We start from the raw sequence: 12,877 nt of genomic DNA, 5'->3' as shown, positions 1-12,877 counted from the left end.
CTCTGATTGCTAATGATGATGGTCACGGATGAGATTTAATGTGTCAGAAAAAGTCTCGGAACAAACATTTCTTCTGTAGCTGCCTAAGCATAAACATATATACTGATGGACCTCGGGGACTTCAGCTAGTCCACCTGCAGAAATATCGACCCAGCTGCAGTAAATTTGGAACCATCAATGCAAAACAACAGAAAGTCTTGACTAGCCTCAGAAACAAGTCCATTTAGTGGAACGGGAACAATATCTGTGAAAACTATGTCAAATGAACACCGATAACTGATGACGTCAGGTGCCCGGCTGCAAGGAACATCTCTTGTATGGGGACGTTCAGGTTCGCTGTTTTCAATACTAACACGAATGCGCACAAAGTCTTTCCTGGAAATGGAAACATGAAACCGTTATGGTGTCTGGACCTCTCTGTTTCTTGAGGGACTGTAGTAGGAGTCTGCCTTTAATATTGCAGGGGCGGTGGGGGTGGCCTGGTGGTTTGCTCGTCACCCTGAAGACCCTTGTTCGATTCCCCAGATGAGTACAACGTGTGAAGCTCATTTTCTGGAGGCCACCGCCGTGATATTGTTGGAATATTGCTGGAATAGTGCTAAAAGCAGCGTAAACTTAAACTCACTCACTCACTCATTTTAATGATGTCACTGTCTATGTTATAGTTATCAATTTCTTAGCTACCAGTTTTACAAAACAAACAAACAAACAAACAAACAAACAAACAAACAAACAGTGTCATTGTAGTATTGTTGACATAGGTCTTCATGAGAACTGCATTCACTATTTCTTTGCGTTTGATTAGTTTTCACTCTCTATTCCGTTACTCAGGTTTACAGAGCATACACAGGCGGTCGTTTACGTTTACAAAACAAAACACGCTGTTGTCAGTTCTTATATAGATTACTTCCTCGAAGTGATAGGGACAGCATTGATTGTGAACGTCACAATGGTTTACAAATCACTGTGATGCAATGACATCGATACCTACCCATTGAATTGAGTAAATCTGCAATTTAGAATTACATGTACTGTTTGTGTTTTTGTTACCAAAGTAGCATAAAACGCAAAATACTGTTTTCATTGCTGTTTTCTTTCTTTGGTTACAATGGTTTTGTATGCTGGCATGGAATGTTGGTGTACATGTACATGCCATTACATGGGCACAGCGATGTGCACATATCTGGTATTTTCCAACGTGCAAACATATACTACTGCAGCAAGCTAGAGATCACTCTGGAGATTTGTATGTGCTTCTCTCAGTTCAGTATAAGCAGGATTTCACAAACACGACAACCTCAATGGCACTGTGTATTATAGTCATGTAACATTATAGTGCTCTGAAAATGTATTTAATATCTTTACTTTACATCTTAAACTGTTCTCTATGCCTCCTGGCCTCGAAATACAGTACACCTGTTTTATTCTGATATTCTTGAGTTCACAAACAAGAGAAAAACCCGATCAATTGATTTGTGGAAGTGATGTTACCGCCAGTGGCCTACTAATCTGTGCGTTGTACTTGCCCTGGCAAGTTGACTGAAACGGCTCTACAATCCCCTAATGAACCGGTCACAATTTACACACTCCCGGCCTGTCCTGTCTTGTCTTTCTCTCCCCATCCCTGTTCTCTGTTTTCACCCATTCGCTCTTGCTAGAACAATAGCGTGTGAATGTCTTGTATATGTCACAAACACTTGAAAGTCACAAGTACTCTATTTACGTATAGCAGTCACTGGTACACTGCAAAACAAACTGTGGAACTGGGTACCTCATGCATTCAAGGTTGAAACCCTAGACGCATCCCCATCAGGTGTTTTGATTTTTTTAAAAGCCACTGTTTGATGGGCACTCTAGAACTTGGTGAGCCGAGAAACTGACCGTTATAAGTCCCTGACAGCTGTTTGAGTTTCTAATGTAGTCATGAAGAAGTGAACATGACCTTTAGGTGAAGGACCAGGCCAGCCTAGGATCAAGTCTTTTCCCTCGGGATCATAACACTCACCATAATGAAACCACTTCTCATGGATTTAGATACTGTGTTGCTGACCTGTATTGTTGTGTCTGTTCTCTTCTGTCATTTTATATTGATAAAGACTTAGACAGTACTATTCGCAATAGCAGGAAGTCCTTTCTACACACTTTCAAAAAGGAAGTACCTAATTCACGTAGTATACTTTGTAACATATCAATGGTATTGTAAAACAGTGCTGTAATTATATTGTTTCTTCTAAGGGAAACACAGAGTACTGACATGAGGACGATACCATCATTTAAAGTGTGTATTTGAGAGAGTGAGGTATACACAGTAACACTGAAGTATTTTTGAAAATAGCTTTACCACGCATGCATGTACGACCAATTCATTTTGCGTAATTTGCATAGTGAAACTGGTTCGATATTATCCTGACCGCATTGATCCTGAATGGGCAGTGATTCCATCTCCCCTTTCACCCGAAAATATGTCCCCAGAGGATCATGTACATGCGTAAACATCTACTCTACATACACGTGGACACGCCTAGGGAACAATCACGGTATCTTTCTGGAAAATGTCCACAAGTAAACGCAGCAACGTCTTACAGTATGTCTAATTTGTCTATGCATGAACCACATGATTAAAGTTCAATCCCATTTATTCCCTGCTGTCCTTTCAGCCCTTAAATATGAACCTGTATAAACAGGGTCACCTGGGCACTTGCTGGCATGAAGATAACCCCCTCCACCCCTCTTCGTCTACGCCCTTGTAATCAGCGGTCAAAGGTGAATGTCAGGTGTTCACCAGATACAAGTGTACATATCCAGGAGAGGGAGACTTCTGCAGAGGAGGACCGAGACAGGGTGCTCTATATCACTCATCTGTAATCAGCAATACAGGTAAGATCACCTGTGACATCACACTATGCCGTCAACATGCACACTATATCGTGCAAAAACTTAATAATTGCCAGGTCAGCTAAATTGCGAAGCAGGTCAATGCAATATGAAATGCCATAGTTAGATAACATGTTCTTTCCCAAGCAATCTTCGGTTACGAAGTATGTCAACAGAACACTGATATTTCCTACTTAATATACATGCCGGTGTTTTTTATTTAAACAACGGTCTTGTCAAATAAGGGCTTAAAATAAGCTTTGGCCGGATTCAATGTACGGCGCTGTTCACACTCAGAATTTGCCCAGTACCGAGAATGCAGATAAAAATCATGCCTAAATACACTTAAAGAAAATGACATGTCAACGCTCAGTTAACGTTTGGGTTGACTGAACCCTGCGTGGATTCCGGATTACAATCGACCCCCTCCACATCAACATCTCTCCCTGCTGGAGTTGAGTTTTATGTCACATCTGCATTATTCCAGCTGCAGCATTATAGCGCATCCAGGGTGCTGGAGATAGAGGGGGTCGTTAACTTACCCCAAGGGCGTGAATAGTTGCCTTCGCTTGATTGATCACTTGCTTGAATGGTCCCGGGTCGATATAGCTCGAAAACTGCCGCATGCGGGCCAAACAACAAACATAAGAAGAAACAAGACGTGATGCTCTCTTCAGTGTTGTCAGATTAAAATGTCTAATTTACGTATCAACTCTAAAACGTCAGCTTGATGTCTGAAGAGACCGACAAAGATTATTTTTACAAATCAGAAAGTAATTTTGCCGGGGTCAAGTTTTGTTGCAGTAGGGGTGGAGGAGGATGAAACTGATAAAATATTGCAGAAGATGGTTTGACACCTTATTGGCAAGTTGCAGTTAAACTTGTTCTGGGTCTAGACATGTTTCGTTCCTAATCTACACACCTTAAAGACAAGCATAGGTTTCACGAGCCTCTCAGAAATTTACTAACATACTGGGTGATACATGCATATATTGTGGCGATGTGGATACCCCGGGGCACCATACATTGTCCTGAGCCGCACCGGGCTGTACTGGGATGCTGGTCTAATGCGTGACCAGGGAACGTAATGTCCACTTGTTTGCTTCATCCGGAGACCTGTCTGTCCACCTGGCAAATCTCACACCACGCTAGTGTTTCACGGTAAAACTGCTGTATATTACAAGTCACCACTGTATGAAATATTCAAACACGACAAACACAGGCTGACATGACACAAAGATGGGTTTAGTTAAGACTGATGGGTTGGAAGAAAGACGTTTATCGGTTAATACGCCAAATCCCATGTTCATGTGACATCTCACCGTTGTTTGTCGGAATCCAAACAATATCACAGGTTCTCGACTTCTTAACCTAGGGTCCCTCATGTCAGTTCTCCGGGTCAGTCACATCAGAGACCCTTCGTACAATATTTGTATTGTGGGGGGTTACCTTTTCTTTACTTTGATAACATATCGTTATAGTTATATATACTATAGTTAAAAGTAAGGTCTTTTCAGTACTGAAAGATGTTCTCTTAAAATGCATGATCTGATAAGGTATATTGTGGAATACGATAGAGCATGTCAAGTGGTCTGGTATGAAAGTTCAGTTACCTGGTCTCGTCGATAAAGGATGTTACTTTGTACAGTTGATTGTGCTAACAGCTCTTACACGTACAGGACCACTGCAAATCACACACAGTCAGATGTAATCTGAAATCTTCACGATCAACTACACACGAACCCAACGTAGCACAGAACTGAAAGCAATTTAGACTGTAGGAATGGGCAAGTGTGTTAACACATCAAAACTGCAGGTTGTGTGTAGATGAGATGGTTCAGTGTGACATCCAGTCTGTTCATATCTCTGCTGGAGTTGCATAGTGGATTAAGTGTTCGCTCGTCACGCGGAACACCCGGGTTCGATTCTCCACATGGGTACAATGTGTAAAGCCCATTTCTGCATATGCATATTCTGGAAGTTTGACCATTACTGTTACTAATATTAATGAGTGTGTTGATGTTACCGCGGCTATTGTCTTTAACCGCAATTACGTTGTAATAAAAACAACAGCAGCAGCAGCAGCAGCAACAACAACAACCTCATCTTATGCAAAGGCATTTTAGCATTAATAAATCAGTACTCCTTATAACGAGCCAAACACATCACCAGTGTATTTACTGGACTCTGTATAGACCAATCCTCTTTATAAGGAATCAACTATATCGACACCCACGACGTAAGGGTTGGTTTGCGCAAATCAGCACACAGGGATCTATATGCTTGTCTTAGAGGACACTAATTAGATATTCCTGCAAACGTCTCAGCTAATAACTCCCGTAAAGAATACACGTCATCTGGCACACACCAAGGATCTGGCAGGACACTGTGACACAGAACACGATGTTCGTCTTACACTAACCGACATACCTTCTCAAGCATTTACACGGTGTGTGATATACAAGTCAATGTAGGCGTAGTTGTAGTCTACATATATATACAAATATACTGACAAGGAGCTACAAATACATATGGAAAAGTAGACTTGATGATCACATGGCCTCAACAAAATTAATGTCCTCCACACTTGCGGGTCATGGTCAGTGGCTACGTGTTGGTAGCCTCCGGGGTTGAACCGTTGTCCCTTGGTTACTTATCCAGGCTTCGTCTCCAAGTTTGTTCAGGACGTCCTCGTTTGATATTGTGTTCATATTATATATTCTTAATGTCTTCTTGTATGTAGAATCTCTATTATTAGTATCCTGTTTTATTTGTCCGTGTGAGTACTAACAATGTTCATATTGTCGATGCCTTCTTGTGCGCTTGTAAGCGTTTCATTGAGAATATCATGTTTATTAGTTTTCGGGTTAGACTGCAATTCATCGGTCCACTTTGGATCCAAACAGACTGTACCTTCGTGCGAAGACCTGGTAGCACCATCATCTGATGTCTCAGTAACAATAATAATTAAAATATACATGGAAATGGGATCTAAAGGTTAGGTGAAATGGGTTTTCGAGTCTCGTTCAACGTCACTGAAATGTTTTCGGTACTCACTACCTACTTAGGCTGTAGAATTCTTGTCCACTGCCAGTCTACTGACTCCATGCTGATCGGTCAATGTTCAGCCCCTTTTAATACAGAGCGTTAGCCAGGGAAACAATAAGTATGACATTTTCACGTCTTTTGACACAAGGCGTCCGAGACTTCGAACAACAAGCCTCCCCATTCCTGGAAGACGCTGTCTTTACTTCAAAGAGGGAGCGACCATTGAATGGTTAATGTTGAACAAGGATGCTACCCCCTCCGAGGTAACTGTATTTAGTACAGGGACTTCTGCAGAGGTAACAGCCTAAGGCCTAGGTTTTCAAAGGTCTCCCAACGTTAAGAAGTTAATGTTAGTATATGACAGTTACGACTGTCTCAGAGGTAACAGCCTAAGGCCTAGGTTTTCAAAGGTCTCCCAACGTTAAGAAGTTAATGTTAGTATATGACAGTTACGACTGTCTCAGAGGTAACGGCCTAAGGCCTAGGTTTTCAAAGGTCTCCCAACGTTAAGAAGTTAATGTTAGTGTATGACAGTTACGACTGTCTCAGCGGTAACAGCCTAAGGCCTAGGTTTTCAAAGGTCTCCCAACGTTAAGAAGTTAATGTTAGTGTATGACAGTTACGACTGTCTCAGAGGTAACGGCCTAAGGCCTAGGTTTTCAAAGGTCTCCCAACGTTAAGAAGTTAATGTTAATGTATGACAGTTACGACTGTCTCAGAGGTAACAGCCTAAGGCCTAGGTTTTCAAAGGTCTCCCAACGTTAAGAAGTTAATGTTAGTGTATGACAGTTACGACTGTCTCAGAGGTAACGGCCTAAGGCCTAGGTTTTCAAAGGTCTCCCAACGTTAAGAAGTTAATGTTGATGTATGACAGTTACGACTGTCTCAGAGGTAACAGCCTAAGGCCTAGGTTTTCAAAGGTCTCCCAACGTTAAGAAGTTAATGTTAATTTGTGGCAGTTACGACTGTTTCAGAGGTAACAGCCTAAGGCCTAGGTTTTCAAAGGTCTCCTAGCGTTAAGAACTTAATGTTAATGTATGACAGTTACGACTGTCTCAGCGGTAACAGAGCTTCGACAATCTAGGTCCTGACCTAGACCATGGTTCGTCATTGCACGGGAGTCAGGCCACGTGTGCAGGGGAGACGTGCTTTGGTTTCTACGGGTCAATTTACACCCGGGACAAAAGGTGTACCGCAGGAAAATTGTTACAAGGTTTCCTGAAACGTGTTTCAATTTGATTTTTTGTGCAGTTTAGATGACGAAAATCTACTCGGTAAGGTCAGAGCACGTGTTCGTTGTTTTGAAGTCTGTACTCATTGACCTTCTGAACCTTGTACATACTCAAATAGAGGCAGACTACCAGGACCCACTGCTGATTCCAGATTACACGTATAATTGCGCTTCATAGGTGTGTTGTAATGTTCAGTATAAATGCAGTACAACGTCAATAGAAAAGTTCAATACACAGTAGAACTACTGTCACACCTGACACGTGCATGTTAACTCCATACTACAAAATGTAGCTTCCTTCTACATACAGCGCTATGTCTGGGATCGCTGAACGTTTCATTACACACCAGTCAGCAATGTCAGCACCAGTACATAATAACAACAAGAATAACAATAACAATCTTTCGAAAGAAATATTTCCCCATTGTGAATATGTACTCATTGAATAGTTATGATATCCGGCATTCGTTTTCGTGTACCCTTCCTCACTGGCGGCGCTCATCACAAGTCAGTTGCTCACCTGGTAAAGGAGACATAAGTATATAGCAGAAGCTGAAAAAGGGAATTGAGTCAGGCGTTAATGAATCATATTAACATCGTACAAGGAGCAATTCAGTGATTGTCGTATCGGATACTTCAGGTGTGCTGTCACACTTGATCAAACATAATGCACAGAAGTGACGTTACTAGTGCAAACTAAATATATGTCAGTATTCACTTGTTGATAACTGTGTCCCGGGATTATCTTCCGAATCATTTATATATAAATATACCTTCCCCAAACACGGCAGAACACATCCGTCTATGTGCTCATGAAAGCAATGACAGCAATAATGTTCTAAAGCTAAACGCATCTGGGAAACAATCATGGAATGTTTGATAATATATACCACGTTAAAAAATCGCGTGACTTCTCAAAGAAAAAAACTGAAGACGGCCCTCTTCGTGAAGACTGATACAGTAGCGTATGATGTGATAGGCGTTGGTTTGCATGTAATATCAGCACGTCCGTCAACAGAGAGTATATATACAGGGGAGACAGCATTTACTGACACACACTCCTTGACATGTACACACCAGGTAGGGGGTTCCATTTCTTACACATTTTTACACGTTGTTGCTCTTTTAAAGCAATACTGTATCCCTTTGACACTTAATATGGTTTATCTGTGCGAACTTGTTATCTGTTGTCGTGTGTTGTCATCCGATGTGACAGACTAGATAACGAGTATATTGTGTCCGAGAGATTGTCCACGATGTGAGAGACTGAATGTGGCTGGCGTGAAAAGGGCGTGATTTCAGCAGGGTATACATTTGTAGGAATCTGAAAACATTTCAAAGATAGGAGAAACTGGAAATTCAAGAACAATGATATGTTTACAGACCTCACTGTTCGCACATGTGTATTTTTGTTTTGTATGATCTGTACATTATTACTCCGACTACTTGCTGAAAAATATAATGCCAGTATGGAATGTAGTTTAGAACAGCTGCCTGAAGTGGCCATTTTATCACTAGTAAGTTACAAGTACGGGGAAATGAATTAAGAGCAGGGTCGAATCACTTTCCTCCCAGAGGGTGGCTTTTGTAACAATAACATTAGGCCTGCCAAAAAAACCAAAACATCTCCTGCTTGTTGACTTCAAAGTGGCACTATTGTGCAACCATTAACTATTTGAACACCTGACGTGTTGTCATCTTTGTGCTGGTCCCAGAAAATGACTGAAAACATATCTTTACGCTTCGGAATATTGAATAATCACACCAAATCCGGCTTACAGCTTAGTCTGCGGTTCAACTTAAAAACTCCATTTGAACTTTGAACATCACCATGTCATGCAATGAATGTGTTGTTCTTTATAATGTTCGCGGAGACACCGGGTGTTATAATGCCAGTGGTCCTTCATATACCTTTCACCGCTATGTTGCCCCTTGCAGCATACTGGATGCGTACTGTAATACAATCGAAACTGGTTTATGTCTGGTGTTTACGTGTACTACCTTCACGGTTGACTGACCGTCACCTGTAGTAAGACCCCTTCAGTAACCCTCATATGTTAATGATTTGCCTAGATTGTGTAACGTGTCTCTCGGGAACGCCGATGACGCTGCCTCGCTGTTTGATCTAACGTGTCATTACAACACGCTGCACTGGTTCCAACCAGAGTTAATAGTAAGCATTTTACTGTCAAGGACCACAAATCCAACCCTTGACATTCGGAATCCTAAACTGCGGGGACCGCAAAGAGATAATCTGCGTTTGACTTGCGAACTATTACCGTGCGTGTGAGAAACAACGGCACGTAGGACAGCTGCATCCGTCATGATCTCTTATTTCAGTTTATAAATGTGTTTTAACATGTGCGTGGTGTTGCTTGACGAGGATGTGTGCGACCGGTTTTCGGTTAAAACAGATTCGGTTGACAGAGCGTCATGCATGTTCCGATGTGTTGAGGTCGCTGTCAGATGTTAAGACGTTACCGTTGTTTCTGGTGTGAAGGATGTGACCTTGGACTAATTAACAGCCTTATCATTTCATGAGATTTAGAGGAAATGGGAAGTTGTGTTCGGCCACTGTTTTCTATAACAGCCGATGGAGTTTATGGATGAAACGTTAAATCCACAGTACATGTGTATTGTGAGTTCTAATGACATTTCTCCGACGCAGTGAAGAGTGTTTTCACGTTGATATGTGTACCCCGATATACTGTAAGTAACTTGCATCGATCAGTTTATGTAATTAATACAACTGTCTGCATTTACTCTTAATATATAAAACACAACCCTTTTCAATACCCTTATACAAGGCATTTGTAAGGTCTGTTAAGGTGGAACAAATAATATCTGTTCTGAATTCAAAATGCCGGTACCAGAGAATCACAAGAACCTGCCGAAGTTCCTGTGGCTGAAACTAACATGAATGGTTCAGCACAGATCTGTGACCACGCCAGCAGCTCTCGTAAAGGGTAAACACGGTAACACCCACAACTCAACTTTCCTGTATTAAATTAAAATTTCATTGTTGATTAAGGTGAAACTTTCTGTGTAACTTACACGCATGCCTAAACAGATGTTTCCAAATGTATTTACGAATGATTACGTACGAATAAGGAATTATTCAAATGTATGAATCAAAATACTCATAGATTAGATTGAGCAGAGGAAAGCTGCACATGTAGCTGACTTGTGTGGTTCCAGTGGCAGATTATGGTCCTGGGGCAGTGAGCACCCTATCCGTGAAGGTTTGTATTACCACCATGGTTGATCTGCACCACTCCGGGGATTCGTCACACGTCATGTCTGTACTGGCGTAGCTCGGATCCTGCCCGTTCCGACGAATCGAGAGTTACTGAAACTTTAATGCCCGGGCAGGTCTGTCTACAGATTAAACAATTGACACCGTATCATTAATCAAGAGATTTGCTAATAGGTACGTTATCTAATTTGTACGTCTCATACAACCCAAATTATACGATCTTTTTCACCTTAGTCATGGTACAGTCTACATCAGGTATGGAAAGGGTATCGTCACATCCTCTTTTAATAGAAATATCCTGAGATCCTGCTTTGGCAGAGACATTTCAGAATGAGACCTGGCTTCATAAAATACAACACAGCACAGATGAACACAACCTGATCCCAGACGTGTTACCTCTCGTAGTTTCGTCTTTACGACAAGATCTGTCCCTCTGTGTGCAGCTTCCCCCTTCACAACACCGTGATGAAATTGACAAGCCCCGTTTTGACATGTTATAGTCTCAGCGGTGTCTTTTCACATTTTATAGTACATCGAATAACATCGCCCTTCCTTTACCGCAATGTAGCTGGAATGTTGCTGAGTATTTTCCTTAGTGGCCGCAACCTCGATAACAGACAAAATATTTTCCATTTAATTGATCAATTACGAGTACACCGTTCATACATCTCACAGGCATATTATGAAAAACATAGCACAATATTAATATAATATAATATATTTTTATGTTATTAGCTTATGTGCACGGCGTTGATCATTGTCATTCTGAGGACAGTTCAGATTTTCTGTGAAGATTATTTTCATCTTGAACACATCAAGTGAGATGGACGGGCAGTTATCAGTAAATCACGTAGTTCGGTGTTTCTGACACAGGTGTAGGTTACCATTCTGTGTTGTTCCACTTGGGGGACGCTCGGAAGAGGCTAGAATGTCTTTAAGTTATATAAGATGATAACATACTTCCCATCAAACTCACAATGTAGATACGTACATTAGTCAACTGTTTTTAAGTGGAATTTACAAACATTCCATACTGTCTAACGGCACTGTTCACACATGGAGAAGTACAATTTTATTCAACATGGACAGGAATACAAACATATAGAAATAATATTATGCGGATAGACAGAAAAAAACATGTAATTTGTTCGTTTTCTTACAGGCAAGTGAGGCTTTAGAAATAATGTAATAGACTTCAATAGATGACCACTTCTTGTTGTTAAAAGTTGTTTACAGAAAAGAATAGACACATAATTAAAGAAATGAAATTCATCCTGGTAACATTAAAATCACACTTGACACATATATGACATTGTACATCTGAATTTATATAAGTATTATAACGTTGAACACTTCTGGCTTAAACAGCGGAATTTGCGTAAAATGCCTATACAGTCCTTGTTATAGCAAAGTTTCAATATGTATTTTTCAGGTTCCAGGGCAGACTTGATTGCTAGATAGTCTTTTAGAAACGATGATGATGATGATGATGATGATGATGATGATGATGATGTTATCATAGAATGTCAATTTCGATATCTTGACATCTTTGTCTACATTCACTTATAAACCTTTCTATATTCCCACACTCCTCTCCAATCGAAACATTAGAGATTCCAGTTCGGAACTAGTGTAGACACAGATGAAATCATCTATTGTGAAAAACATTCGTAACATTGAAATGATTTTCGCCATGAGTTCAATGAATGATGAAACTCAATGAAAATTGGCGATTTTAACAAACTTTTACACCAAAACGGAGCTAAACACATGCTCGATACTTACACATGCTCGATACTTACACATGCTCGATACTTACACATGCTCGATACTTACACATGCTCGATACTTACACATGCTCGATACTTACACATGCTTTTTCAGCAACTGACGCATGATCCTGGTGCTGTTCATCTACATAAAGGTCATAGTTGGTACACGTTAGTGGAGAAATTAGTCTTCGATGTAACCATATACATATCCATAACACATTGTGAGTGTTTTAAGTGAGTCTAAACTTGTGATGGGTAGTATATACAGACTAATAACTTTTCAAACCAAAAAATGCATTTTGGGATCAATGGTCCAGTGTCCTTGACCTCAGTAAGCTTTCAGAATTCTTTATGATAGACATGTGGTAGGTATTTCCAGTTTTTGAACATTAGTGTCAGAGATATGTCCGATGCAATACGATTGTTATGACGTACTACAAGAACAATCGACTGGCCCTAGCTGACGCTTATGAAGGGTGTACTATCGAGGTAGGATTACGCACATTTATTAAATGGTATAAATGTGGAACACATGGTATTTTAACTTTTCGCTGGTGATCATAAACAAAGGATAAACATCTTTTCTGAATCGTACAAACGACTCTGCTTTTAGCAGACATTTTTTTATGGACGTGGGAAGGACTTTGTCGCTTTAATTTACGTTATATGCAAGTGATAGCGAGACTGATCAAAGTT

At 40.7% G+C, this 12,877-nt stretch overlaps 1 protein-coding gene across 2 annotated transcripts in view; it reads left to right on the top strand.

Moving 5' to 3' along the window:
* The first annotated feature begins 2,764 nt into the window (after positions 1 to 2,764).
* The window catches only part of LOC137265858 (organic cation transporter protein-like), a 39,179-nt gene continuing 29,066 nt past the window's right edge, over positions 2,765 to 12,877 (top strand). Inside the window, exon 1 of one of the 2 annotated variants that reach the window (XM_067801317.1) lies at positions 2,765 to 2,877. The gene's annotated coding sequence lies outside the window, so the exon portion shown is untranslated. Of the gene's footprint in view, positions 2,878 to 8,112; positions 8,234 to 12,877 lie in introns of those variants that run through there. The other variant, XM_067801318.1, reaches the window with a different exon arrangement.

Source organism: Haliotis asinina, chromosome 15 (genome assembly GCF_037392515.1).
Source record: "Haliotis asinina isolate JCU_RB_2024 chromosome 15, JCU_Hal_asi_v2, whole genome shotgun sequence".
In the NCBI taxonomy this organism is placed as follows: domain Eukaryota; kingdom Metazoa; phylum Mollusca; class Gastropoda; order Lepetellida; family Haliotidae; genus Haliotis; species Haliotis asinina.
The sequence above is the reverse complement of the archived record's forward strand: the minus strand, read 5'-3'. Positions and strand labels throughout refer to the sequence as shown.